A 7,008-nucleotide genomic window follows, 5' to 3' on the forward strand; every position below is an offset into this window, starting at 1 on the left:
AGAAAATTTGAAACATTAAAATAAGCAACAAGCACTAGTAATTGCCAAAATAAAAACTTAAAAGAGTAAGTTTCATAAAGAGATCACTTTTCTAAATCAACGGTTGGGAGCCGTGAATGCGTGAAAGGGAATATTAGTGAGTATTGAGAATTGTTTAAGCTATATGAGGTATCATGATCTGAACAAATATAAACATTCTCATCGGATAAAACTATCATACCTTGACAGAAGTTTACACTAAACAGTAACTTTACCACCAAGACAAATAAATGTGTAGTCAAAAAACACCATCAACAGAAAAGCATATGTAGGATACCATTGATTTGTTTACTGACGATCTCTTACATTAATTTGTTTCGGTTCAACATAGTCCACACCAATTTTGAGATTAAGGCTTTGATATTGTTGTGTGTGGTAATTTACCTCCATCAGAAACAATGAAGTGTATTGGACTACATCATCATGTAGAATGACTGAAGAGAGGAAAAAAAAAACAAAAACCTTATATGACATGAAAATGACTAGGATTTCCATAATTACAATTGATAGAATAGACAATAGAGGCTCTTTTGATAAGGAAAACCCAATGCAGGAATTATCCAAGACAAGGTCTCATAAAGACAATTGAGTAACGAAACCTTGTTTTCCCTCTATATATGAATATTCTCAAAATGATTCCTAGCAGAAAGTAACTGACCTTCAACTTTTTAAAGAGAAAAGGACAACCCGATTTGCCTCTATCAATCCTTGTCAAATGTTTCCGGCGCAATCATTAATGCTTGTCAAGAGTTTTCTAAAGAAATAGCAACCCTAATGTTCCTAATGAAACTCCTGATTTGGTGATAAAGAGGAGAAAAAAAACAGCCCGATTTCAAACAACTTTACTATTAACACAAAGGATGATTCGAATTGATTCTACCCTTCATAGTTTAATCAAGATATCTCTTTATTGAATATGCACCCATCACTCAAACAATCAATACTATCAACTTATGACTTTTGGTTACTTCAGATACTCTAACACTTTGTTTGGAACTTTGGATTGAGGTGATTGTAAGTAAAGGAGGGAGAAGGATTTCCTTTGTTGTGATACATATTTTGGAGGGAGGTGTGGGATTGGATGGAAGGAATCTAAAAGGATTAAGTCGCTTCTTTCTCTTCCATGTGTGGAAGTAAAATGCTATTTCTCTTCCTCTCCCTTCATCTCGTAATTTCTTATAGTCTTGCAGAGCTTCATATGTAAGCTGATGCCAAAATTATGCACCTCTGCCAGTTCAAGTCTCAAGGTGTCAGGTCCTCCTAAAAGGAAAAAAGGGCTTACTCCTTCATTCAAGCCTAACTTGCTAGACTACCAAGCACTGATTAGACTTAAGAAACCTTAAACTCTCGGTGAAAATACATCTTAAAAGTAAAAATCAATTGAGATTTTCGAGCATCACAGTTCATTTCAATTGGGTGTCTGATCAATTGGCTGCTACATTTACAAGCTAAAAGAATATTGTGAGCTATTATCAAAGAAGCTAAGATTCCAGTAATCAAGAATGATATATTAAATCTCAATTATTTTGACAAACTAATAATCTAAAAGGAAAAAACTCAAATATGCTAATGGCCGCAATCAATTAATCACATGCAGAAGACCATAAGCTGTTCATTAGATTACTCCAACAAGAGCAGAAAACCCACCGAGGATGAAATCCCTTTTTATTATTAACAAACTATTAATCTAAACAGAATAACTCAGAAATGGCCACAATCAGTTAATCAAATTCACAAGACCATAAGATGTTCATTGGATTACTCCAACAAGAACAGAAAACCGAGTTGAATTCGCTTTCAATTTTAACAAACTAATAATCAGTCAATCACAAAACCACAAGTTGTTCATAAAAATACTGCAACAAGACCAGAAAACCCACCAAAAAGTACTAAATGATCAAAGAAAAGCCAGTACTCACCAGTAGCAATTCATATCATTTGATACATAAAAAATCTATTCAAGTCTTCAATGGAAACCCAAGAAAATCTAAAATCGTCAAGGTGAAAGCCTGTTCCTCGAAATTTTAGAATGAAGGCAAAATAGAAAAAAATCATATAGTGTTTTTTGAAAAACAATGTCAAATTTGTGAATTTGGGTGAAAATAAAAAACACAATCCTTAAACATCACCCTTTTTTATTTTATCGTCATTTCTATTTTAATGAATTTACGATTTTGCCTCTGAAATTAAAATTTCATATAGGGATATTCTAACCTCACTAAATGACACCTTTATCACTTTTAAAAAACTAAATTACTATAGAGCAAAAGCTAAGAAATTCAAACCGCAAAGTAATATTTAATATTTTTATTATTATTATTATTTTTATCATTATTATTATTATTATTATTATTATTATTATTGTTGTTGTTGTTGTTGTTGTTGTTGTTGTTGTTGTTGTTTTTATTATTATTATTTTTATTATTATTGTTGATATTCTTATTATTATTATTATTATTATTATTATTATTATTATTATTATTATTATTATTATTATTATTATTATTATGATTATTGTTAATTTAGAAAATTAATTACAATAATAATAATAATGTAACCGCCTCGAATTATGAAGGCAAACACTAACTGGAATTTAGTATTAATCAAGCGGAAGGTTACTTTTGCCAACACAATTAAGGGGTTACTTAAAGGTCAAACTAATATTCAAGTATAATACTTGAACCAAACCAAAGCAATATAACGGAAGTCTTAACTGTCCAAAATATAGGAAAATTACAACCAAATCGAAATAAGTCCAAAGTTCAAATGACATCCTTAAAATAATCTAAATCTAAACTAACAGTCTCTCAAATAAAATAACGAGATCTAAACAAAGGGAAGTCATACTCCAACTCAGGTTCATCTTCCGCTCGCATATCCATTCTCCGTCGAGGTGCCATAGGGGTTTACTCTAAAAACAAAACCATTGGAAAAACATACAAAGCATAGTATCAGCAAAAAGGCTGAGTATAAACACACTGGTGTCCGTCAAACAAGTTATTGAAACCTTTTTTTTTGAGTAAATTCATTTTGAAATATGCTTTTTCATTTGATAAATCATATTATGATTCAAATCCAGTTCAATGGCTCTATAGTCATTTCAAATTCTCATTTTTCATCATAAATCATAAGATCTCAATGGATCCAAATCAATTTCAAACTCATATCATAAGTTTACATGGGTACTCTGTAAGTCATCCTGTGACTCGTTTGGTAGTCGGTCTACCGTCCGCGACATGTCCGGCAAGTGTAGCACAATGGTATTGTGAACAATACGCGCTCAGCATTGGTGAGCCGTTTAATCATGCACACAACATTTGCTGTGGCATATGTACCCGCCATTTAGGCTAAAACATTTTTTTGTACATAATATATATCTTGTAATCTTAATAGCATTTGAAAGTCAAAAATATTAACTTTTTCCATATGATAAACATCTTTTATTTGCACATAGCAAAACATACTTTATTTGCAACTTAGCAAAATCAAATCATAATATTTCCCACATGGGTAAAACATGCTTAGCATAATCATATCATTAAACATAACCTTTGTATTATATTGGGGCATCACTAGCATGTATGGAAATGCATCGTAACAAAAAGTAATTAAAGTTCAATATGATTTTTTTTTTAAGGAAACCACTAAAATGTTTCGTTTCAATCCTTCTCAAAGTAAATATAACTAAAAGGGTTTTGAAATTCATTCAAAACAACTAGAATATGATTCATAAGTCTATAAAATCCTTACGACAGAAGATTTCATAAAACACTATTTTCTTAAATACGAGATAGTTTTGCAGGTATTAAAATCGGTAATTGATTTACAAAGTACATATTAATTCTCCAACAAGGCCCAAATTAATCAAGTCATTATAATACCTTATTTAAAATGAATTTAAGGTTGTCCCATCAGATTATAATTGGTTATGCGAATTTATAACGATCTTACAATTATTTTCGACAATTTGGGTATTTACCGTTATTTAAATGGTGTCTTAAATCCGTAAAATTTATAAACCATCTAATTTAAACTTAATTTATACTATGAGGCAGTAGGTTATTAATATAAATATAATTTTTTTATATAGGTTTATTTTTACCCAAATTTAATTAACAATATTACATTTTTTAATAAATAAACATTTTCTATTAATTTGATAAATTAGTAAATAATTAATAATTTATTTTATAAAATTATACCAAAGTTCCAGAAGTCATATAACATTTTTATTAGGCCATTTGAACTTATAAAACTCATGTATGATGTTTTATTATTTGTATAGACATTTTATCGATAAATAAAATAAAATAGCTTTAAAATTATTTGAGTCCGATTAAAATATTATAAAAAAAATTATATGATATTCCAGAAGATATTTTAAAGAGTATAAAATTTTAAATAACCATTAAAAATCATGTAGAGTATTTTTAATAATTAATATCGTTATTTTACCGATAAACCGAATAAAATTTATTTAAGTCCATATATGGTCACGAAAATCCATATAAATTTTTTTAACATGTATCTACTGATTATATAAGTGTCTCATAAAATTTTCATGTCCAAAAGACGTCATTTAGTATTTATTTTATATTTTACCGTTTTCAAACTTACCGATTATTAATAAACGAGTAAAAATTATTAAGGTCCTTAAATGTCAACGAAATCTTCCCAAACTTTTACCAATTTTACCTACTGTCCATATAAGTATGTGATAAAAATTTCAAGTCCATATGTCTTTGTTTGGTAATTATTTTATATTTTATCATTTTACAATTTACCGTTAAACAATTTAACGATTATTCAAAAATTATAAAAAAAATTCAAAACTAAATATATTCTGGCCAAATCTTGTTGGATACATTATAATATGTTTTTATTAATTATTTTTGATGATGAAGAGTTCATCTAATACCATGTTTTATAATAAGAGTATTTAACACCTTAAAATCCATTAAAATATCAATTTAACGAATAATCTCAACAAAAAGTATCCAAGAAATTTTCTTAACATATGGCTACTGAAAATTTCTCTTAAAATGAATTTAAAATGTTTTCAAATTCATATATTCATTTCCATCACAATAACTTTCACAAAGTAGTGTTAAACATGCCTTTAAACATACAATAATTTATAAAATCAACATGCATGATGCCCACAATAATAATACATGTAATAAATTATTCCATACTCAAATTTATCATTTTCACATCATTTTTCAAGATTTTAGAACTTCACTTTGGGAATTTATTTATTTTTTTTTTTAAAAAGAAGTTTATACACAAACTTTCCCAACTTGTTCTTAAATCCTTTAAAAATCACCCCATGTGACATACCTCGACTCCAAGCCTATATAATTATTCCGTAAGCTCCCACGTAAGCTCCTACGCGTTCTTAGAAGTGGTGCTAACTTTGGGTCCTTGCCCTTCAAGTCTCAACTCCAACTCTTCAACTAAACCTATTGCATTTATCCAAAAATCAATAATAATTTTGGATTTCTAATATGCACTTAACTTTTCCTAGTTAGAGTTGTTAGACTAATACTTGTGATGATTTTAACATATTTGGAGTATACTTATTATGTTGAGCAACATAATTAGTTAAGTCCCATAATTTTACTTGAATCCTTTAAACACAAAATTTATATGTTTGTAGAAATGCATCTTCTTACTTTCTATTATGGCCTATTTTTATAGATTTATAAATGATGATTTTCTTAGTTTAGAGATAAAATATTCATTTCATAACGATCTTAGTTTATAGAAAGATTCATGTAAAAAAAATATTTTACATGAACAAGTTTTAACAAAAACTAGTGGAATAAAGAAATGAACATAACTTACTCTATACTTGGTGGATTTCTTCAAGTTTGGTGTCTATGGAAAGCTCTTAAGATGAAGATTATTTTTATGGGAGATTTGAGTTTATAAAAATAAATTTTCAGAAGTTTTAGATGGGTTTTTGAAAAAGATTTGATGAGAAAATAAGGTGTTTTTGCTAGAAATTGTAAGATTGAACTTCAACTTTGCTTATGGATGAAATAAGGAGTAAAATGAAGAGTGAAAGAAGGTTGATGGAGCTGAAAATATGAACAGCAAATATGTCTTGATTTATTATGTTTGCATGCTTGTTATGATGGTGTTTTTGGGTAAGAACAATAGGGGCTTTGGGTAGAGAGTTTGGTGGAGTGTGCAAGTGAGTTTTGGGGCTAAAAGAGGGCTAGTATGACAGCTAGGGGCTGCTGTTTTGGGGCTGGTTTGGAGTGCTTTTTGTCCTCAATTTCGTCTATTATGGTATAATAAAGGTTTATCTAAGATAGTTTAAAGTTTGGGTAAAAATTGTTGTACATGTAACAAGTTATGTGACTTGTACTTCATGTTTAAAAATCACTTGTATATGTGTGAAATATTTAATTTACTCCCATCATGGTTATATAATATGCTTGGGTAATAATTAAAATTTTTTTTTTGAACTGTTATGGGTAGTTGCTCAATTTTAAGTTTTTACCTCCAAAGTTTACGTTACTTGTTTCGATTCATAATCATGTTACGAATTCACAAGTTTCTAATCATCGTAGAGATTTTTCAAATTACTACCATCACTAATTAAATTATAATTAGTAACGAACAAATATATAAGAAAAATTAGGCGTTAAAAACGACTAATGAAATCTTCTAATAATACGACTGTTTCAGTCTTCCCTTCTTACAAGAGTTTCGTCCTCGAAACTAACTCAAACTAATGGTTATAAATACATCACTCACATAAGTAAGGGTATCTAATTAACATATCGTCCTCTTTTTCCCAAGTAGCACTGTCGGTATCCTGTCCACTCCATAGCACTTTCACAAGTGGAATCGTGCGGCTACGGAGTTTTCTAACCTCTCGACCTAGGATCCTCAGGGGCTTTTCCTCATACTGCAAGCTTTCAACAAGTTGAATGGGCTCATACTGGAGAACATGTG

The 7,008-nt window shown here is 29.2% G+C and overlaps 1 protein-coding gene across 1 annotated transcript in view; it reads right to left on the minus strand.

Annotated features, from left to right (window-relative positions):
• LOC130809710 (uncharacterized) overlaps positions 1 to 2,124 on the minus strand; it is a 3,426-nt gene extending 1,302 nt beyond the window's left edge. Inside the window, exon 1 of the mRNA XM_057675480.1 lies at positions 1,959 to 2,124. The gene's annotated coding sequence lies outside the window, so the exon portion shown is untranslated. The remainder of the gene's footprint in view (positions 1 to 1,958) is intronic.
• Between the last annotated feature and the right edge of the window lie 4,884 nt (positions 2,125 to 7,008).

The sequence above is a fragment of the Amaranthus tricolor genome, chromosome 4 (assembly GCF_026212465.1).
Source record: "Amaranthus tricolor cultivar Red isolate AtriRed21 chromosome 4, ASM2621246v1, whole genome shotgun sequence".
Lineage (NCBI taxonomy): Eukaryota > Viridiplantae > Streptophyta > Magnoliopsida > Caryophyllales > Amaranthaceae > Amaranthus > Amaranthus tricolor.